Source organism: Astatotilapia calliptera, chromosome 3 (genome assembly GCF_964374335.1).
Source record: "Astatotilapia calliptera chromosome 3, fAstCal68.1, whole genome shotgun sequence".
Lineage (NCBI taxonomy): Eukaryota > Metazoa > Chordata > Actinopteri > Cichliformes > Cichlidae > Astatotilapia > Astatotilapia calliptera.
Window position 1 is genome coordinate 14898267 of NC_137424.1, and position 23525 is coordinate 14921791.

Here is a 23525-nt window from a genome sequence, read left to right on the forward strand (position 1 = left end):
GCAGGAGGATTGCCAGGATTTACATATCGGGGAAACCAAACAACCTTTGGCTACAACACAGCAGAGCCACCTCGTCAGGCCAGGACTCTGCAGTCTATTTACACCTACAGGCCAGTGGACACTCTTTCAATGATGAGGATGTAACATCCTGGACAGGGAGGAACGCTGGTTTGAGGGCGGAGTCAAGGAGGCCATTTACGTGAAAAGGGAAAGACCATCTCTGAATGGAGGAGGGGGCCTAAGGGTACATCTGTCACCATCTTACATGCTGTGATTGCAGCCATTCCCCAACTCTCTGTGAATGGGACTCATGACCATTGATCAATGGTTGTTGATCAATGGTCATGAGTCCCATTCACAGATTCACACACAAATTTGCATAATTAAGATTAAGGAACTGACCTCCCAGCCCTTTGTTCCTTCAGTGGGCTGGTTTCAGTTGTTATTCAAATGTCCTGTTTATAAGATTGAATCCTGCAGTCAGCTGAGACTGAAGGAGTCACCTGGATGATGACGAAACGTTTCTCCCACAAAATGCTACGTCCAGATGAACTGAATCAACTTTTGGAGAAAGTTGAATCAGTATTTCAGCTTTAAGAGGGTATTTTAACACAAACATCAGTCCTTCTACTTAAGTATGTTTGCTTCTTTGTTTACGCCTAAACTAACTTTACTGTTAACGAGTTTTCATGTTTCTGTAATCCACCAGTGTGCTCATGCTTTTTTAAGTGAAAACATATTTTTAATGATCAAATATAATTATGTTTGTTATTTGTGGATTTTAAATGTCCTTGACAGAGACAGATGATGATCATTATCCTGCACTGTGGTCTCAGGTTTGGTCGAGCTAGCACAAAGAATGGCTATGTTGAACTTCCTCCTGGGATCTACACTAAGAAGTGAGTCCAACATTAGCAGGGTCTCTTTCCTTTATCTGGATTCACTTTAGCATTCACAGTCACGTGAAGCTTGTTATTAACTCGATAAGTCAACCCAGGGTTTCAGCTGAGCGCTCACATGAAACACATGGTGTTGGCAGCATCTGATCAATCATATTCATGGAGACGTGTATCAGCAACAGAGCAGCTGAGTTTGCAGAAGGAAGTCAAACTAAACCACAGGAACAATATGAGGAGATTACACACATAATAAAATACTAGCAGTAACACAGCTGCTGCAGACAAATCAGTCGTGTGATCGTGTGTGAGAGGAGAAGGACTGTAAAGGAGTTTGGTGTTAAAAGCTCTGTATGAATGTGGGAGACTTTGAAGGGCTTTAAAAAGGCCAATATAAAATAAAAGGCAGCAAAATTGCTGAGTGTGAAAGTCACCAGACTTATCAGAGCTCTGTGATTAAGACCTGTAAGAACACCTGTTTGTACTTGTTGGCATTATATCAAACACACACGTATATTAAGCCTTTGTTTGAACTCTGGTTGAATTTGTTACTTTCAGACTGTGAAACATCACAGAGGCTGCAGCTGCAGATCTTTTATTCACCTGGAAATTTACTTTAAATGTTAGATGGAAAATGTATTGCTCAGTTTAACCAAAGTAAGAACAAGAATCCATAAACCTTCATAAAGACAAACATCTCCCAGAACATTGAGCTGCTGAAGTGTCACTGAAGGGAAAAACTATTTGTCCTCCTCCATCCAGCAACACCTGAAACACCTGAGTGGAAGCTCCTCCCTACACTGTGTTTGAAGCAAAGCACAAAGGAGACACCTGCTGGAGCAGCTGGAGTCCTACAGACACTCAGCCTCTTCACTACACAAACACCTCCTACAACATCCACTCTTTCCACTCTGACTGCTGTGTTTGTGGAAACACTCCAACACACACCGCTTCACATACCAACATAGAAATGTGTGAAAAAGAGCTGAGCTGATATCAAACATGAGGATTTATTCAGAAATACAGAGTCAGGAACAACATCTAGACACACATTACCTCTCAGCAGCAGAAGAACATCCTTTAAAGTCTTCACCAACATCCTTCGACACGTTGCTCTTTAAGGAAACACAGCTGGGTTCAGGTCCAGGAGATTCTGGCCTCTTATTGATCCTAAAAGAAAAACAATAAATGTCACAGCTTCATGAGACAGGAAGGAAAAACTGGAAACATTAAATTAAAGACATGATGAACAATCTCATAAAAATAATGTACTTACTCTTTGTCACATAACAGTCTTTTGTTAAAGTTTACAGCAGCATCCTTCGACTCGTTGCTCTTTAAGGAAACACAGCTGGGTTCAGGTCCAGGCTCTGGATTAGTTTCAGGGTTATGTCCAGCTGAGCCTGGTACGCCCCACAGCTCTGGGCTTTAAAACAACACACACAGAGGTATGAGTGTGAATAATGATGGAGCAGTGATGTGAGTGCTGAGCTGTGACATGGAGAAGAGTCATGGACAGTTAGAGATGGTCATCTCACCTCTGAGCTTTGGTCTGGCTCTCATGTTCCCCACACAGAGTGCTTTTAGAGGGAGGGACTCCCTCCTCTCTGTCCTCACACTGATCCATGCTGCTGAAAACATCCAGATGAACAGCATCAACTTTTTGGGGATTTACTGGATGATTGAGCATCCAGACACTTTTTAATATTTTACTAATTTCTGAAGCTTTTTACCAACTTTGTTCAAATTGGTCTGCTGTCATTTTATTGTTGACAAAAAGAGATTTTGAGTTTGACTGTTGACGTTTCCATGTGGGACTGTTGCTGCAACACCAGGATGTTACTACAGAATACACTTTATATTGTGAGCACTTGGATGTTAGTCCAGTGGTCCTAAACTGACACACCTGCACCTGGATTCATTCTGACCAGGTTTTAGTCCAACAGTGTTTCATACTTAATACATCAGACACAAACTCTGCAGCTGTCATTGTCATCAACTGCTACTATGTAAGGAGTTGTTTTGATCGAAACTATATGTGACGTAGCAGAAATATATATACACATGCAGCTTGTGATTTTTTTTTCAGAGCTGTGGGTGCATGATAGCGCCTAACAGTTCTCCGTTCCCGGGAATGTAAAATAAAGATCATTTTTTGAGTTTGACCACTTTGAGCCCAGTTTTTCTTCACCGCCAAAAGAATGCAAAGAACTGAATTTAATAAGACGATCAACTGCGCCACAACATTCACGAAAGTAAAAGCGACGGAAGGAAACGCCCAGAGAGGCATTTGAGGGACGGTCAGAGTCAGGAACCTCAGAAACGCATCAGGCTGGAGTTTAATTCTGTTTTCATCTTTAGAAACGTCTGGAAATAGTTATAAAAACGCTGCGTAATAAAGAAAAATAGTGTAGATTAGTTTGAGTTGTGTTTATCTGAGCTGTGTCTTTAATCTGAAGTTCATTTTGTGGAGGAGCAGCAAGACTTTCAGTGTTACTCTCAGAGAAAGCCTCCCAAATGTCTGTTGTCTTAATAGTGGAATTATCTGGAAAATGAACCAGTTCTTATGAGCTGCTTTTCTGTATGAGCAGTCACAGCATTTTATACAGCGTGCTTCATTCACACAAGCACTTCTTTTTCTAACAATGACACTATGATGGATGCATCGGAGAGCAAGTCGGGGTTCCACATCTTGCCCAAGGATACCGTGGCGTGCAGACTGGAGCAGCCAGGGATCAAACCTCCAACCTTCCAGTTAGTAATTCTACCTGCTGAGCTACAGTCTGTACTTCCTGAACATCACACCCTCCTTTTGTTTCTTTATTTCCAGTAGCAACCAGGACCATAATGAACCCTGACTCCAACAGGCACTCAGGATCCACCTGCCCAGTAAGTCACCCGCTAACTGCAACTATCAGAGCCCTGACCTTCTGCAGAGACGAGTCACACTGAACACAGCAAGTGTCCCTGCTCTCAGATACAAAACCTGCCTTTAAAAGTTCAGAGTAATGAAATCAGCAGTTCTGATTCTAGAATCTGTAGTCTCACACACATGTGCAGAGCACTTTTGTTGTTTTGATTCACATCAGGTGATATTCTGCTGCAAACAACTAATGAGAACATTTTATGAAAGCTTTGAGTGTCCATCAGGATCCTGTAGAAACAGCTTCCATGTCAAAGATCAATATTCTGAATTCTGTTTTGAAAGAAAAAGATTTCTAGAAAATTCTCTAAAGAATTCACCATCTGTTTTGTTTTCTAAAACAGATGGTGTTTTAGAAGCTACCTGGTTTCTCCACCGGTTTTTCTTTATTTTTTTTAAGGAGGTCTGGTTTCCCCACCAGTTTTTTAATTATTCTAAGGAGGTCTGGTTTCTTCGCCAGTTTTTAAGGAGGGTTAAGGATGGTTGCTCCACCGAAAGGAGGTTTTTCCTCTGCCGCTGAGGGCGTTGAGTGTTTGGTTTATCCACCAATATGTAAGGAGGATAGAGCTCTCATTGGTGGGTAAACGCACGTGTGAGCGAGTGCGGGCCAGACGTGGTCTGTGTGAGTGTGACTGATTGTTGTCTTGTAATGGGGAATAAACTGGGTAATTCTGCCTTGAAAGGGGATGGAATACATTGCAAAGTATTCACTGGGCAGCACGTAGTATGTAGATCATTGAAGGAAGAAAGTAATGAATTTGTGCACAAAGCAGATGGAACAGTGAGTGTGACTGTGTCTGACGTCACTGTGTGTGTGAGACACAGAGAGGTGTGAAAGACAAACATCCAAACTCAGCCTGCAGTTCTGTTCTGTGATTCTACATTTGACTATCCGTTGAGTTTGGTGTGCACTTCTGCTTTGTTCAGATGCATTTAGATACATCACCTCCACTCTGGGTGGCTGTAGCTCAGGTGGCAGAGCAGGTCAGCCACTAATCAGAAGGTCGGTGGTTCGATCCCAGGCTGCACCCTGGCTGCATGCCAAATATCCTTGGGCAAGATACTAACCCCGTGTTTGCCTACTGGTGGTGGTCAGAGGGCCCGGTGGCGCCTGTGTCCGGCAGCCTCGCCTCTGTCAGTGCGCCCCAGGGTAGCTGTGGCTACAATGTAGATTGCTATCGCCAGTGTGTGAATGTGTGTGTGAATGGGTGGATGACTGAATGTAGTGTAAAGCGCTATGGACTAGAAAAGCGCTATACAAATGCAGGCCATTTACCATCTCCTGTCTTTCCTTCTCTACCATTGCCTCCTAACTGCGGATGGGCACCGGTATCTGATGTCATTATGGCACCGGGTCTGACATAAACGGTAGTAACCAGACTGAAAAGCAGTGCACATTTTGGTGCTTTTTTTCCTGAGATGTCATACACTTTGGATTCTAGCCAATCATTTTACCTTTCCAAGGATAGTAGGCGGGCCCCGGTACGTATGTTCTTTTAGAGCAGAGCGACAGATTAAAAATGCCCAAGGCTAAGCGGTCAAAGTCTGGCTGTACTTCACAGCAAAAGATGCAAACTCAGCAGCCTGCAACAAGTGCTTTAAGCTGATACTGTGCAAAGGAGGTAACACCTCGAATCTGGTGAAACAGGGAGGCTGTAGCTCAGGAGGTAGAGCTGGTCACCTACTGGTCGGAAGACTGATGGTTCGATCCCAGGCTCCTCGTGCCAAGTATCCTTGGGCAAGATACTAACCCCAACTTGCTCTCCACATTCGGAGTGTGAATGTACTTAGAAAGCACTGAGTACAGATAAAGTGCTGGTGTGATTGGGTGAATGTGGCATGTTGAGTACTCTGGGAGAGTAGAAAAGCGCTATATAAGAATCAGTCTGTTTACCATGAAACACCCGGCGACGCATAGTGTTTTTTTTTTTAAAGCCGAGAAATGCACCGTATTTGATAGCTTCCTGCAAGACCTCACACCGAGCACAACTACTGCGGGTGTGGTGCCTGTTATCGGACACGGAGTTAGCAACATCCCCCAAGAACCTGAAGAGGAGAGTCCTGGCCCCTAGCCGTGCCAGAGGAGCAGAAATGATGAGGATGATGACGGCAGCAGCAGCCGTTCTTCTCTGCGTGTGTAGCTTAATGTTGTTTGTGTGTAATTTACGTTGAGTAGGCTAACCACGTTATTACATTAATGTAAGGTGAACAAGCAAACACCGTTGTAGTTACATGCTGCTGTCTTCTTGTTTCTTGTTTTTACAAAAAAAACAACAAAACATGAGCGGTTTCAGGACAAAGTTTGTGTTCTCCATTCTTTAAGCACCGGTTCCAACCAAAGGAGGTATCTTGTATCAACAGAAAAGGCTAACTTGGTTATCATTTTGCAGAAAAAAAGAGACTGCTAAAAATAAAAACATGAGAGGTTTTTGGACAAAGTTTGTGTTCTCCATTCTTTAATCACTGATTCGAGCACCGATTAAGCACAGGCACTGTTTCAAAAGTACCGGTTTGGCACCGGTATCGGATAAAACCTAAACGATACCCATCCCTACTCCTAACATGCCTCCTTCCTCCTCTTCCTTTTCTTTCAGCCATCAGTAGCATGACAGTCTTATTCATTATGATCCACGCATTTTATTTGGTAAAGCTTTAGTTCAGAAGGCCCTTACTAATGCAACACTCCCCATTTACCCAGGCTGGCACTTGGAGTACACTGGCTTGTGGCCCCTTGTGCCAGCATTAGTGCTTTCCTCCTTTCTGCTGCTCACAATTCACCGATCACACTTTGACTATTACCATTAAAGGCTGCAGAACCTGCGTCTGAAGCCTCTGGTTTAAAAGAGTTCAAATAAATAATCCAGCTATAGTTGTCAGTATTTCCACTGCTGCACAGGAAAAAACTTTATTATAAAATAAATAATAAGAAATAAACTTTATTTTTCAAACACAAGCTTTACACAACTTGTACGTTCACACAAGCACTTTTTCCATGTGTCTAAGTGTTTCCTGTCGAACATTCACCAGGACACCATGCAGACTGGCATTAAACCACCAACCTTCTGGTTAGCAGGTGACCTGCTCGACCACCTGAGTTCCAGCCACCTCATCAAAGTGACCAATCACATTAGAATCCTGTCCTGCTTTGGGCTCCGCCTCCAAACCATCCAAAGCGGGTTTATTTGCACCATGTATGCAGGTAAACTTAAACATCCATTCAGCTGCTTCAGAAGGAAAATGTCAGCTTGTGGTTTCAGTCACAGGAAACTCACAGGTTAGAGTCCAGCCAGAGGGCTGCTGTTGTTTATCTGTAAAGTCTTTACATTTACAGAAATAAATAATTATGTGGACACATCTGGATCATCAGCAAACATGAAACCAGGTGACCACCAGGACCAAGCTGACTGCTGACACAGAGTTCATACTCTAACTGCTAGCTGCTCTGCTAGCTAAGTTAACTGATGTTAAAGGTCAGAGTAAAGAAATGACGTGATGCTGCTGGGAGTGACACCACAGACTAGCAGCATTTAGTTACTCAGCATATAATGCAGTTAATCTGAAATCTCTTTTTCTCTCTGAAACAAAGTGACAGCAGACTGAGTCAAAGACAGAAACCTTATTGAAACACCAAATATTCCCCGGCTTCACTTCCTGATCCAGGATTCAAAGAGGACGTTGCACTTACTCAGCTTCTTCCCATGAACGTCTTCCCTCTGCAGCTCTGCTGTCTGGACCAGGTCTGTGTAGAAACAGAGACAATCTTCTGCTTCATCAGTCCTCTGTGTCTGCAGGCTGAAGTCACATTAAACACTTCACACCAGCAAAGAGTCTGAAGCTCAAAGGTCAAAGGTCAGCTGCTGCACCTTGTGTGATATTGTTTGATCAATAATTAACCTGCAGCAGGTTTCTGCTCCAACTCCGACACACTGAACAACCCTGAGAACAAATCAGAGGATGTGGGTGTGTCTGCAAGCTTCAATAGTATTAAACACCTCACACCAGCAATGAGTCTGAAGCTCGCAGGTCAAAGGTCAGCTGCTGCACCTTGTGTGATATTGTTTGATCAATAATTAACCTGCAGCAGGTTTCTGCTCCAACTCCAACACACTGAACAACCCTGAGAACAAATTAGAGGATGTGGGTGTGTCTGCAAGCTTCAATAGTAAACACCTCACACCAGCAATGAGTCTGAAGCTCGCAGGTCAAAGGTCAGCTGCCACACTGTATATAATATTTCAATATGTATACAACCTGACTGTGGGTGTGTGTGCAGCCATAAACAGTTTAAACATTAAACACTGAACCATAAAAGAAGCTTAAGCTGCAGCTCACAGGTCAAAGCTCAGCTGCTGCAGCCAGTTATGACTTTACATAAATCATCATGTTTTCCCTCTCAGCACTTGGGCTGTTTTGACTCAGCTACACTATGGCAAATGGCCAATGGTTCCACAGCTGTTCTTGTTGTGTTAGGGCTGAAAAGCCCGACTTGTTCTCCTCTGCAGGTCATCAAATGCACCACAGAAGTTTGTATTTGCAGAAGCCTGTGTATGTTTGATGGCTTTATTATTCTCTGTTCAAAGACAATAAATGTGGAAAATGTCTCATGTAGTATCAGCGTCATTTAAAAATGACTGCAAACATTTAGAGAACATGTGCTGCTGTTTGTCCTTGTAACAGGGCGGCCCTTAGCGGCTGGAAACACAGTGAGACAGACCAAGGCAAGTGTAGTGGAACAAAGTATTTATTTGCTATATGGCTCTCCTTACAACAATTAACTTGTCGAGCTTCTTCACAGCACAAAAAATCCACCTCTAATGACAACTGGCAGCCTTAAATATGTTCAGCTGTCACAGACTTAACCATTATTCCACTCTCAGGTAAATTCTTAAATCCCAACCTTCCACCACAGTATACAATATATTAATTAGAATAAATAAATACATAAATACATTTCCACATTTACATATTAATAAATATTTCACACTTAATGTTACACCAAACCCAATATTATAAAAACCCAGAAACCCAAGCACAAAAAGATTCACCACACTCTCTTTACCAATGGTCTCTCCCGGAACCTTTAAATGGTGTCTGGACCCCAGGGGAAACATTTGCCCAAACACCTTGAAGAGGACACAGGCAAGAAAGGTGAGTAATCATTAACTTACAAACACTTATTTGCACCACTTTTATCCCTAGATTTCACACACACGTTTGCATTAGTTTTCCTTACTGGTAAACCTTAATCACAATCTCAATCACCATTCTTCTCTCCTGACAGACAACCACCACATTCCTTGATGAGGAGCAGCTGTGCAGGATCTGAAATAAGGCTACCAACTGATTTTAAAATTCCCAATAAATAGTCAATAAATATTTAAACTTCTTGTGTGCAAATCCATGCTTAAAGTGCAATGCTCATAAATTGCTTGATAAGGTGCTTTTAATAAAGTGAAAGGTGTGCTCTAAAGTGCTATACATATAATATAAATAAATACAGTCAAGTCTGTCCCGTATTCAGTAAGTGAAAATGAAATGAACAATAAAAGGTGAATCAAATGGACCATTACGGCAAGGCTGGGATGGTCAGTTTGGTAAAGTAAATCCGTTGGGCATCTTTCTTTGCCTTTAGACAATAATTCTGATGGCAAAAGAGCCAAACGGGACAGGCACAAAAAAAAAAAAAAAAAATACAGTAAGGGAGTCCTCTTCCTTACATTTCCTCCTCCCTCTCTTGAGCGCGAAGTGCTTCAGTCCTCTGTCATCCTAGATAAACAATCAGCAACCACATTTGACTTCCCTGGCCTATACTGGACCGTAAAGTCATAAAGCTGCAAAGACAAGTACCATCCTGCAATGCGGGCATTTGCATCCCTCATGCGGTTCAACCACTGGAGGGGACGATGATCAGTCTCCAGAGTGAAGTGACGTCCCAGAAGATAATACCTCAAGGCCTCAATAGCCCATTTCATGGCCAAGCACTCTTTCTCCACCGTCGAATACCTCGTCTTCCTGTCGAGTAGTTTCCGACTCAGAAACACCACAGGCCTTCTTTCACCATCCACCTCTTGCTGAAGGACAGCACCAAGGCCAACTCCTGAAGCATCAGTTTGCAAGATGAATGGCTTGTTGAAGTCTGGACTGTGTAGAACTGGATGTGTGCAAACTGCTTCCTTGAGGTCTCTGAATGCTTGCTCACAGTCTTCTGTCCAACGCACTTTGTTGGGGGCTGAGCCTTTTGTGAGGTCATTCAGTACAGTGGATCGCTCTGCAAAAGAAGGTATGAATTTCCGGTACCAGCCTACTAGACCCAGAAAACCTCTCACCTTCCTTTTTGTTGTCGGAACTGGGAAGGACTGAATTGCTTCAATCTTTCCAACCTGCGGTTTTATCTTCCCAGAGCCAACTACAAAGCCCAAGTACTCCACTTCTCTCTTGGCTATGGAGCACTTCTTGGGATTGATAGTCAGTCCAGCCATTCTGATGGAGTGTAGCACCTTCTGTAGGTGAATGACATGCTCTTCCCAGGACTGGCTGTTCACCACCACGTCATCCAGATATGCTGCAGAGAATGCTGACACATCTCTCAGTACATGGTCCATTAATCGTTGGAATGTCGCTGGTGCACCTTGAAGCCCAAATGGCATGACTTTAAATTGGTACATACCAAAAGGAGTTTTGAAGGCTGTCAGCTCTCTCGCTTCTGGTGCCAAAGCCACTTGCCAGTATCCTTTACACATTGCTCAAACTCTTATAGCCTCTGGTGCCTCCACCTTATCATAAAAGCCTAAACATTCACATCCTTTCTCTCACACGGCACCTAAGCTACGACCTTGGCTCCCCGTTTATCTGCTCCTGCTGAGATGGGGCAGAAAACTCCAGTATGTTCTGTTCTCTTCTAATCAGACCAATAAGGTGATGACTTTCTGCAAACAGTATTTCTTATAACTCAGCAGTATAATGCATCATAAAACAATATCATTCATCCACAATAAATCAGCAGTCTAATGTAATGCAAATCAGTTTAACAAATGCAATAGTTATCATCTTCTTCTAATTCAAGAGAATGATGCAAACTAAAACTACATAATAATTCACAATCTTTAATTAGGGGTATAACATGGCATAAAATAATATTATAATCTAACAATTCCCCCTGATGAGCTCGTTAGAATAATGAGCTCACCAACACCCTTCAATTCAGTGTGGCCGGGTTCATCTCTTCTCACTCCTGAGGCCCTTTGTCCCCCTGAGGGGCGAACCATATGTGAGATGACCTCTGTGTTTGCGCAGTTCAGATGCAAGAAAAACTATTATTCCAACAATAGCAGGTACAGATGACACTCCCCAGTTCTCCCACAGCTTTATTTTGGTGCTACCTTATACCCTTCCGACGTACTCAGACTAGAACCTCTGTCCAAGGAGCTTTTAGCCTTTATTTTATTGCTGCAGCTACCAGTGTCTTCCAGTTGGGTGATCCTCTGCTCTTCATTCTTCAACCTCAGGGGTTAGACAACCCTTCAGTCGTGGCACAGATCAGGGGATTATTCTGCCCCGATTTCAAACAACGATCTGTGTATCCTCCAGAAAAAGATCAGGAACGCGTCCCCCTTTTTGCCCAAGAGCCTCTCGAACTTCGTTGGTCTGGTGTTCCTGGATTTCCGCCAACCCCTTCATGGTTATTGCTGTGTTTATGGGATCCATCCTTTTGTGGTGACTAGCTGGAGCCCAAACGCCATGACACTTGGACCCAGTTGATGTCTCGGCAGTCACTGTGTCTGTCTCTGCTGCGGAGGATCCTCGCATATCTGTGACCTCGTCTGGTGTCTGTCCCTTTCTCTGTAAGAGACAGAAAACCAAAACACCTCTCTTCCTAACCCTAATAATCTAATGTTGTTATCTACTGACCTTCTAGTGATTCAGAATTGGTCTAAAACATTCAGAATGTCCCAGGGACTTATTCTAATCATATCCTATGTGTGTGTAAGCGTGTTTGCATTTAGCCCTCTGCACTCAAGGCATTTCCTACACTTTATCAGTCCGGACCATCACGCCGAACGAAGCTTATGACCTTCAAAAGGCCGAGTGCCAACTCATCATAAGCACATTTGCAAGGTGTGTCTGAAACTTATTGAAACCACTCTTTTTAACAAAAGATAAACAAATTAACAAATCTTCTAAACGCTATTCAGTTCATTTCAATGATTGATGCTTACACATGGAAATAATGATTTATGCTTCTCACTGATTCTCTACAAAAGACCGGAAACTTCTCGGGCCGCTATTAGCTTAAGCTTTACCATTCCTAAGTTATTAAAGACACAAATGAAGTTATAAAAATGTTCAAATAATCCTTGTTTGATGTTAAAACTCAACTTCCCCCCCCCCTTTTTTTTGACACATTCCAATGTGTCAAATCAACGGAGCTAGAACATTCAAAGAAAAGGTTAGGCAGCTACAAGGTTTCCCAGATTGTTAAGTTGATCTGCGTATGATGCTCTGACTCAAGTATATAATCTTAAATGAATGTCATTTAATTAACTGCCACTATTTAAAACTTAGCTTAAAGACATAATTGAATAAAAATCACAAAGAATAACATGATATCAATGTTATGTAAGCGCGTGCGGCCCTCTATGCTCGAAGTCACTCCACACCATAGATCAGCCAAACATCGCGTTGACTGTAGCTTTTAACCCTTATTAACTTGAGCACAACTCTATAATGAGCAACAAACTGCAATATGTCTGAAAATGATCATGGTTACACCTGCAATAGAAGATCGTATGATTATCCTGACACCTGTAAATAGAAAATTAACCTGCGGTTATAACAATCACTGGAACACAAATGTTAGTACAATGTCAAAAACTTCAATAAATGTTTAATGCAATGCTAGTTATATGATTCTGATGCAATAATAAAGCTGATGCCAAAATAAGAGTAAAACACCCCCTTTTATCCCGTTTCACTTGACACATAAACGTTTATAAATGCCTCTTTTAAATCTTATTTCCCCCTGATCTCCCCTTACTGACCACAGCAGGGGAAACTCCGCTATGAGTCAACCATGAATGCAGCTCACCTGATTCATCACTGAGCTCCACCGTCACTGGCGTCTGACAGGGTGGCGCTGCATACTCTTCCTTTAATGTCACTATTTTCAACCTGTTGATTAGAGTGCTTAAACCTGAAGTCGACTACGTCCACAACAAGTCAATACAGCTGTAAATGTGGCCAATTATCAATCTATTACCAATCAATAACAACAGATAAATTTTATTTTATGCATGCTTTCAGTCAACCACTCACCCAGAGGATCTCCAATCCCAGAAAATTCCTTCTCCTCAGTCAATGAGTCTGTCCTCCTTCCATGGCCTGGTAACTGGTCCATCCAGAGCCATATGATCTCAAAATATACATACAACAAGCCAAACCACACCTTGGTCACACCAACCCTTTTCCGCCCTGAAGATGTTCAACGCCATCTTAGTCTGGACTGTCAAAGGTGACTTTAACGCTGGCTGTTCCGACAATCCATTTTATAACATTTCCTGGTCAGATTCGCCAATCTCTGCACCAGGGTTTTAAACGTTTTGCCATCTTCATTAGTTTTTATTTTTATTTAGCTTCGACTCCAGATTTTCAATTTTTACCAGTTGTAATCAGTTTTTACCAATCAGTCGCTAGTTTAGTCTAGTTTTTATTTTCTGAACATCCTTAATTTCAGTTTAGTTTTGATTAGTTTCAGTTATAGTTTTAGTTGTGTTTTGCAAAAATTAAGTGTAACCAAATCCCAGTTCCATCATATCAATCATGCTCTTCCGCTTATCCTTGGGTATTGAGACTATTAACTCTTGCAGCACCGGGTGTTCCTAATTTTGGTTCAAGTGAATTGATAAACTTTTTGAAGGCGATTGACTCACACAATTATTTAGATGTCCCAGTCCTGTTGTCTCGGGACGCATCACGCTGCCTTATCTGGGGTTAGCTGTTTTCTGGGGATGCTGGTTAAGTGGGGGAGCTCTTCAAGGAGGGGGGGGGGGGGGTGTGCTCCCCCTGATGAGCTCTTCAAGGTAAGCTAGGTTAACCTTCTTGTGTGAGCTTTTCAAGTGCACTTCAAGGTTTGTGGGATTTTTAGTTTTATAAATGTCCCTCATAACCCCCTGATGACCCAGTAATTCATTTTTGCACACTGTAGTACACATTTAGTTTTTTTCTTGTAGCTCTCATACTCTACTTGCCACTCCTCTAAGTCCTGATGTTTCTTAGAGAGGACAACAGTACCTTTAAAATTATATCACATGTGTGGGGGTGTGGCCTTGCCAATTGTTTTCCCACCTTTTCAAAATGGCTGGCATGCCCACCAGCACATTTTAAGGAAGAAAGAAAGGTAAGCTTGATATTTACATTTAAAATGTTTTGTTAAACTCAGATTTTTATTAATTTTCAAAAGATAAACATCTAGTAAATAATTTGAGGGGTCTTTAAGAATTAGGCTTATTGAGTTTCACAGAGAACATGACTAATTTATTAATGTGTACTCTAGTGCACGTCGGGACTTTGTACTTATATTTATTTCACTTTTTCCTAGTAGACAACTCTTTGACAAAGGCAGAGAGAATTCTTAACAGAATAATTGAGCGAGATTCAAACAGAGATTTTTCAGAAGATGAGAGTCATGTGAGCCAGATAGGAGAGGGTGAGAACCCAGGAGGAGCCACACAAAGATTATCGAGATGCAGTGGCAGATGTGATAGGGAAAAACACAGGGCCACCTGAAATCTGTCGTCCTATCTGGTCCAAAACCAACATGTAGGAGAATCTGGAATTTTTGCTTTGAGTTAAAAATAAAATATGGGTAAAATGCAGGAATGATTTCCAGTATAGTAAAAAATAAGAGTCGCATTTATAGCTGAATCCATGACACCTGATTGTTTCTACACGATCACGTCTTTGCTGAAAGTTATCAATGATCTCAATGTTCAAAAAGAACTCCCAGTATCTGGAGTTCAAGCTCCTCTTGGCTGAGAAACCAGGGACAAACATGTGAACAAGACCTGAATAATACCAGTAATGAAGAGTTCTCTCCAAAAATCAAGAAAAGGAGGCCCCAATCAGATGAGAGTGTAGCAAAATATGGTTCCCTCCACTTGCCTGAGATGGTTAACAGTCCAAGGCATTTCAGTTGTAGAATGGTTGGGTGCAACAGTAAAACATATGTGAGATGTGGGAAGTGCCAAATGTTGCTTTGTGTCTCCAAATAAAAAAATCACAGTATTTCCTCAGATATCATAAATGAATTGATTTTTGTGAAATAGAAAGCCCAGTGCAATCACTTGTTCCTGAACCAATGGCTTACAGCTAGTGAAGTGTCAGTGACTTCTAAGTTGGTCCCTGATCTACATTTTTATTATTATATTGTTATATAAATAAGTTTTAATATCCTGCTTACAACAAATTCAGTGGAGCTTTTAATTTTCTTAAATAGCTCTTGAATTTTGTTAGTTTCACATTCGTGATCAATGAACTCCCCTTGTGCACTGTAGTGCACATGTTGTAAAATTTAAATAAAATTGGTTAAAAACAATTTTGTTTTTGTAATGTGTTTTTTTTACCGTCCCAACACTTGATTTATCTGAAAAAGAAAAAAAGAAAAAGAAAAAAGGAAAATGCTTTTCCTTTTTTTCTTTTTTCTTCCTCCCTGGGTCTCAGGAGGACATTGTGTCTATCTTACTTTTAAATTGCTGACTATTTCAAGAAAGCACCCAAAAGACGGGGACCAGTGTTTATCATTACATATCTCCATTTTGAGTGTGGCAAGTCTATCATTCCCCTGTTATTCATAGACCTCAGTGGAGGTTTTTGTTTTTTTGTTTTTTTTACCTCTATAAAAGTTAATTGACTCTTTACAGTGACCTGCTATGGTTAATAATAACCTGCTCCGTCATGAGTGGAATCAAACCTTTTCTTCACTTTAGCATTTAACATTCCCAACCATATAATATGATACATTAATCGAACTACAGCTACTAAAAACACAATTTTCTTAATGCAAACATCAGTAACTCAAAATTAGCAACCAAAGGGTTCAGTCTGCAGTTCACACTCATGTGAAGCTACAGCCTCCCCCCTTAGTCTCTATCATCCTTCTGTTCTTGCAAAAACAAAACAAAGCAAGACGAAACATCCACCCTTCTTTTACAGGCTGGGTGAATTGTTGTGGACATTCACTAATCCTAAAGTCGGCACCGTTTTTGTCTCAATATCAAGTCAGTTAAACTTTTAGTCGTCAGTCCGTCACAGTCCAGTCACATGCATACATCCACACACATTCATACCAGATATTGCTGATAATGGAGTCTCACGCGCAACCTATTCGAGCCTCCATCACCAGCAAGATGACGTCATCATTTTGAAGGAAACAGTTCCTTGTTTTTGGACTGGATTGACTCGCTGCAATCCTTTTAGGCTCGGGACTTCTCATTCGATCAGTGTCCCATATAAGTGAATTTCTCCCAAGCTCATTATAATCATGGAGAAAAATACTTTGCGACTGTTTTCAGTAAGAATATTTTATAGCGCTTTAAAGTTCAATCTCTCAGGCCTGGATTAAAGAGCTGATTTGTTAAATCAGGAACTCACAAAATACCAAAATATCACCACCGGTGGATCATACAGTGGGGCAAAAAAGTATTTAGTCAGCCACCGATTGTGCAAGTTCCCCCACTTAAAATGATGACAGAGGTCAGAAATTTGCACCAGAGGTACACTTCAACTGTGAGAGACAGAATGTGAAAAAAAAATCCATGAATTCACATGGTAGGATTTGTAAAGAATTTATTCGTAAATCAGGGTGGAAAATAAGTATTTGGTCAATAACAAAAATACAACTCAATACTCACCAAATACCAAACAGGTAAGGTGTAATTGAGCCATAGTGCTTGGTCTCTTTGTCCGATGTAAATCAATTGCAGTTAGAGGCTACATTAATTTTCTTTCTGTAAGCACTTATTGAAATCATCTGAGCACATTACAAGTACATATTTGCTTACTCTGTATGCTCAAATGTGACCCGTTATGGCCACTAGAAAAAAAGAGGAGGCCCGAAAAACAGGTGGGGGTCCTCCACCACCACCGCTCACAGAGCCTGGCCACTTGGCTTCCACATTTGTGATAATGTTGGCAGCATCACATATGATCTTCACAGTGCAGAGAACACAAATTAGCATCCATTACTATAATGAAATGATTTGTTAGTTTGAAATGCTACAGGGAACTATGTACCTGCACATTAATGCTGTGGAACGACTTCCTGTTCACATAGTCTCCTTCATTTACTGAAGGAGCAATGATTGGAATGTGAGTCCCATCTATACAGCCAATCACGCCTGGGAACCATGAAAATAAATGTACAATTTAAGTAGTAGTTCAAGTATCACCACACCATGAATTAAATTTTGTTCATCCTGCTACCTGCAATTTTGTGGCATCCCTCTTTGATAAATCTTGTGGGTCTATGACCGGGGAACACCACAAACGAGTACAGGAGACGTTTCAGTGCAACTGTAACATTCCTGACTGCCCGACAGACGGTAGCCTTGGAAACGTGCTCAGCGTCACCAATATTATACAGAAAGCTCCCGTTTGCAAAAAACCGAAGTGCAATACAAATAATATGTACAGAACTGAGAGAATGTCCACGATGTGTCACATGAGCAATATTAGGCCTGAGGATGTTATTCAAATAACTTATAGATTGTGCTGAAAAACGGTAACGTTCAAACAGGAAATCATCAGGAAATGATAAAATGTCCGAACGCGCACTAATCACTCTCTCCCGGCGGAGAGCTCTGCGGAGAATTTGGGCTTCAACATCTACTGGCTCTTCAAGGAAGGAGCACGCCATGTCTGACACTTCCTACAGTCAGGTTTCCGACACAGAGGCGGAGAACGTCAGGGTTAGTTGAAGTAAACCTGCTAGGGAGCAGGTTAGCTTCACGGAGTGTGTCGTCATAGTAACTCACTCAGGATTAATCTAAACTCGCTTTGTGAAACCGAAAACCCAGAGTTTTCGTTAACTCAGGGTATACTTACTCAGAGTTTGCACTAAACCGGCTTCCTGAAATAGGGCCCAGATCTAAATCCAATCAAGAATCTGTGGCAAAATCTGAAAACTGCTGTTTACAAATGCTGCCCATCTAATCTGACTGAGCTGGAGCTGTTTTGCAAAGAAGAATGGGCAAAGATTTCAGTCTGTAGATGTGCAAAGCTGGTAGAGACATAAGGCAAACCGGATTATAAGGAGCACTGTCAATTTCCAGAAAAATCAAAGGACTGATTTTTAGAGTGCCTTATTTTCCAAAAAGCACAGTAATAACATAATAACAACGGCCCGCTAGCATGCTCTTGGTTGCTGAGGGCTATGCTGTGGCTGAGCTGCAAGATTAACTCTGCAAAACCAACTTTCATCAAGTAACAGGGCTCTAGAGTGCAACCAATTTGGTCGCAAATGCGAATCCGTGTAAATGAGAGCAGGTACACTGATTCCACACAAAGACGTAAACACAGAACGGACCGACGCATCAGAATCAACTTTGTCTTTCTCGGCTTTCTCACCCGACGGCTCGTAGACGGACACGCTGTCGGAGCTTAGCGATCCTGATGCGTCCGGTCCGCGCTGCGATTACGTCTTCTTGCGCTGATTCTGAGCTGCAGGTTTTGTCTCTCCAACCAAAATTCACAGAGCCAGCAGCAAAAGAAGCAGCAAACTGCGCTTCACATTTGATCAATGTCATTAATTTTGCTGTTTTGCTTCCACGACTATTAAAATCACACTCCATGCACAGCTAGCTCTCTCTCTATCTGTCTCTGTACTTCAAGAACAGTTTCCCGTCTCCAATCTCTGTTTTCTGTATTATTCATGCGCTTATTACCCACCAGTCTACCGTTGTTTTTTCCCTGCTAATATTAGCATCACACGGCACAGCTTCTGTATCACGTGGTATAAGGCTCCGCCCTTGTCATTTGTTGAGCAGGAAGAGTGAGCACTTGGTTTCATGCAGAGTACGTCCCGGATCAAAATGCGGTACAATCGTCGTCGTCTTTTTTTTTTCTTTTTCTTTCTTTTAAATCGTCATTTGGAAATGAGATCGCAAATAAGTTTGAATCGAGATCGCGATTTTCTAACGATTAATCGTGCAGCCCTAATCCTATTAGTCGACTAATCGCAAAAATAATCGGTGACTAGTCGACTATCAAAATAATCGTTTGTGGCAGCCCTAATGCACACAGGGAAAAGTTAGAGAGGAAAAGAGAGAGCAGGAAATTACTCTTACTCTTAGGACGTATATGGCCCAACAGGCCTCGTGATACAGATGAGCTACATCCTCCTGGAAAGCAGCTGCCAATACAGTCTCCCCCATCTGCTGCAAGGCAGATGCTTCAAAACAGAGTGAGAAGTAAAGAGAGAGGGAAGGAACTCAAACAAATTAACACTATATTTTATCTTTAATAATCATATATATTGCTTTACCAAAACAGCTTGTTTTTGTGTTTTTTAAACTACCATCTCTCTTAAACCAACTTGAATTGAACAGTGAGCACAGCCACTAAGTTCTATGTAACAAAAATACAGGGATGGGAGGGAGGGAGACGGTACCTGCACTGACGTTTAAAAAGAAGGAATAGGAGGAGGAGGGGTGGAGGTGGTGGAGCTCTCCGACAGGGGGAAAACTGAGATTTCAGTAAAGCTCAGTCCAAAGCACTTTCCTAATGATTTCCCTGTAACATTAGTCCTCGAGGTCCCCGTCACAGCAGACTACTGTGAGCGCCACCAGACAGTTAATGAGACAAAAACGAGACGCTCTTACAGCCAGGAGGATGCTTCCAGATGACGCTTGATTAATTTGATTGATTATCTGTGAATAAGTCTTGAGCCTCTCCTCAGTTCTTTATATTTTGCCTGTGCTGAGCCAGATGTTCTTCTTCTTCCTTTCTTTAGACTTTCTGAAGGTCATTTAAAGTTTTTCTTTGGACATTAACTGCTTTTTCACCCATTTTCAGTCCAGTCCTTGTACCTGATCGCTTTCAGAGCGATTTTTTTGTTTTTTGGGGGGGTTAAACCACTTAACCTAACTCAAGGGGACAAACCCGAGTTGTCAAATACAATACAAAACACACAACTTAGCAAAGAACCAATTTTAAATTTTATCTTTAGGGACTTTGTTACTAGCAACCTGTCACAGAAACACACTATTTAATTTCTTTGGATTGGGAAAGTAGAAGACAGAAAAAAAGGGGACAAGCTGAAAAATCTATCTACAGTGGAGGAACAGTACCTGAAAGTCATGTCAAAAAAATATTCAGCAAACACCTGACACAGGACCTGAAAGATGCACTTGGTCCTTCAGTTGATCCATCTAGTGTTCACCAAAGCCTCATCTCATGGTGTCAGTGAAGGGTGGCTGTCAAGAAGCCATTATTAAGGAAGGGAACAGGGAGAAAAGGCTGAGGGATAACAAATTACACAAGAACTGGACTGAAAATCAGTAGCAGCAGGTCTGATGGAGTGATGAACCAAAATTTGACAGTTCTGGTTCAAATTGTGGTAATATGTCTACAACCACCTGTAAACTACTGTACAGCTCTGCCATAGTTTGGGTCTGCATTTCAGCCAGGGTGTTGGGGATTTCGTCAAAATTGATGGAATTATGAAAAGTACCACCAGACTTTGATGCACCATGCAATACCATCTGGAAAGCGTCTGATCGGCAGCAGCTTACTAAACACATCGAAACACCATCATTCATGGACTGACCTGAGCCGTGTGGGATCATCTCGGCAGAGAATGGAACAAAACGGCAGCTGATATCGAAAGAAGAGCTCTGAATGTCCTTAAAGAAGCTCGGAGAACTATTCCTGAAGACTACTTAAAGGAATTCCAAAGAAATGTGCCTAAGAGAGTTCAGGGCGTGCTGAAGATAAAGATGCTCAAGCTCATTACCTCATTATATCAACTCTGTTTTTGCCTTTTATATTGTATTTTCATGTAAACTTTTCAAATTTAAATTGTTGCACCCGTTTCCCATTACCCAGCAAGTTATATCTTAGAATTAAGGTGTGGCTCAAACTTTTGCACAGTCCTACATTTCCCATCTATAAAATGATTTGACACCTGATAAACCTTTAAAAGCACTGACCTGCCTCTCCAACTCTCTGTTTTAAACAACACGCACTTACCAGCAGTTGTGTTGCGTTTTCGTCAGGTTAGTGGCTCAGACCTAAAACATCCCAACATTATCTCTAATTCAGGTCTGGACCCAAGCTGACCCATTAAAGTACGTGGTACTCCTTTTATTTGTACTTGTGTACTCAGGCATAAATTAGACTTTTCAGGTACAAACTAAATAACACAAAGAGGAGCTTATGAATAAGAATGAAACTGAGAGGCCCACTGCAAGAAGATACACACCCAAGTGCTGAGATTGTAAAGATGAAAAGTGAGCAGAGGAAAACGAGCGTTTCAGGACAACCAGGCGGTTTCCTCTTCTTCCCATCTGGCAGCCTCACAGCGGGGAGTTATGAGGTAGCCCCAACCTACCTCACATCTCCCCGCTGTGCAAGAACGAGCTCAGCAACACAAGCATCCTTTCTCTTTCGCGAGTGCATACGTGCACATCTACAGTGCTGCATGCCAATGAACCCATTTTCTTGGAGCACCTACACAAGCTGCAATCTACAGATCGTGTTTCACAGCGCTACAGCGAGAGGCAAACACCTCCCTCTGTTTGTGCTTCATTCTAGCTTCGCCCTTCTCTTCCCAACCACACACACCAACACCTTCCTCTTGTGAATTTTATTTTAATCCTTAACATAAAGACAGCTATAAATTAGGATAATCAAACTTGATTTATTACCTCCTGCACCCCCCCCCCCCCACTGTGTGTTCAACAGGAAGCTAAAAGTTGTTAGCTGTTAAAGTGTTCAAAAAACAGCAGGAGCTCGGTGTGAGGCCACAGTGGGCCAAAAAACACAAGATGACCTCCAGCAAGGACAAAATGTATCTGGACGTCTCTGTGAGCATCTGTCTCACTGTGTAAGTGTAGCACAGTGTCTGTGTGTGCATGGCTGGGCAACAGAGACAGCACAACTGAAAGCCAGCACTCAGACGAGGACCCGGTGCATCGTCTGTCTCATCTCAGCCAGTTTACTTACAAACTCTTTAAGTTTGAATTTTAAAGCCGACAATGTGCACAGGGCAGTGATATTTAAAATGAAGGTAAACTATTCCAATCTCTGCAGCCCCAATTGTGTATCTCACACACACACACAGTCCTGAATTCATTACTGAAGTCTCATCCAGACGTTCAATGTGCTGTGTAATTAAATTGAGACGTGGGGTCAAAATTCCCACCTAGATTGAGTGAGATGAAATAGAAATCGGCTCTCCTCTAACTGACTTTATAGAAATAATTGCATAAGCTGCATTTATAACTGTTATTAAATAACAGCAGCACACGAGAACTAAAGTGTAATCCCAGCACATTTCGCTTCGCTTGCACTGATTCTTTAGAGATGACGACCGTGGTGGGTAATTAAGGGCAAACAATATACAAGTGGCGTGAAAAATGGAGGCTGCATTACCTTTCCAAAGCTTCCTTTCCCGATGGCCCGCAGTATCTGGAAGTGGTCAAAGTTTACTGTGGAGAAAATGAGAAGCAGTTAGTGAGAACGTGTCAGTTTGAGCTGAGCTATAAAACAGGGAACATGACATGTACAGCACTGTGCAAAAGTCTTGAGCCATCCCTCATTTGCTTCCAGGGATCCGGACTTCCCTGTAATCTTTAAAGTGGTATTAAGGAATAGCTCTCCAGGCTTTTTAAAGTGTTTCTGATTTTTAATCCAGGGCTTGTATTTGACCACTTTTTGTCTGTTAAGACCCTTCACACTAATCTCTGAAACATTCAAACATAAACAGACACCTAAGTCACGGAAAGGACCAGAAAACTTAACAAAGAACCAATTTTAAATTGTATCTTTACACATTTACTTGCAGCCTATTGCAAAAAAACAAAAGCCCACATCATTTGTTCTCACTTCTTTAGTTGAAGAATGCAGTTAATAACACCGTTAACACAGACTGACCTGGCAAAACACGAAAAAATAAGGGGGTGGTTCAAGACTTTTGCTCGGTACTGTATGAGAAATGGAAATGTGCACTTCACAATGTATCGCTGCACTTCGGCAGTACTGTGCAGATTAAATGTTTTTTCCTTCCCGATGCATGTGAAAGGTTAAGACTTACATCTCCAAATGTACTGGAACTGATTTGAACCAGAGGACTCAGCCACACTGTTACTATGTACTGCATAAACACGTTTACCGATGAAGGTAAATCAGACGCTGTCCTGACTGTGTGGCTAAATTTTGTGCTGAAAGCATCAAATCAATTGAATATCATTAACTTGCTATGAGAGGTTTTTACTCCAAGTGTGACTTTTTCTGGCTTCATACACCTTTCAGGGTCAAATTCAAGCACTTTGTGAGCACGTTTAATGTCCATTTTCAACATTTTCCAGCATATTACCATAAAAAGGATGCATATTTCACTTCGCATCACCTGAGTAAGACCACGTGAAAGGCCAAATTAATAAGTCTTCTCATCAGATATTGATGCTTCTTTCTTATGTGACACAAAAAACAGG

The 23525-nt window shown here is 41.8% G+C and overlaps 1 protein-coding gene and 2 long non-coding RNA genes across 3 annotated transcripts in view; all 3 read right to left on the reverse strand.

Moving 5' to 3' along the window:
* The window catches only part of LOC145419284 (ribonuclease inhibitor-like), a 166033-nt gene that overhangs the window by 54093 nt on the left and 88415 nt on the right, over positions 1–23525 (reverse strand). The window lies entirely within an intron of this gene.
* Positions 2173–7733, reverse strand: LOC145425331 (uncharacterized). Its single transcript, XR_013905998.1, has 3 exons — positions 7505–7733; positions 2435–2527; positions 2173–2322 (listed from the first exon to the last, which is right to left on the reverse strand). It is a non-coding gene; the product is annotated as an uncharacterized LOC145425331 (long non-coding RNA).
* Positions 8543–14268, reverse strand: LOC145425288 (uncharacterized). Its single transcript, XR_013905949.1, has 2 exons — positions 13132–14268; positions 8543–12987 (listed from the first exon to the last, which is right to left on the reverse strand). It is a non-coding gene; the product is annotated as an uncharacterized LOC145425288 (long non-coding RNA).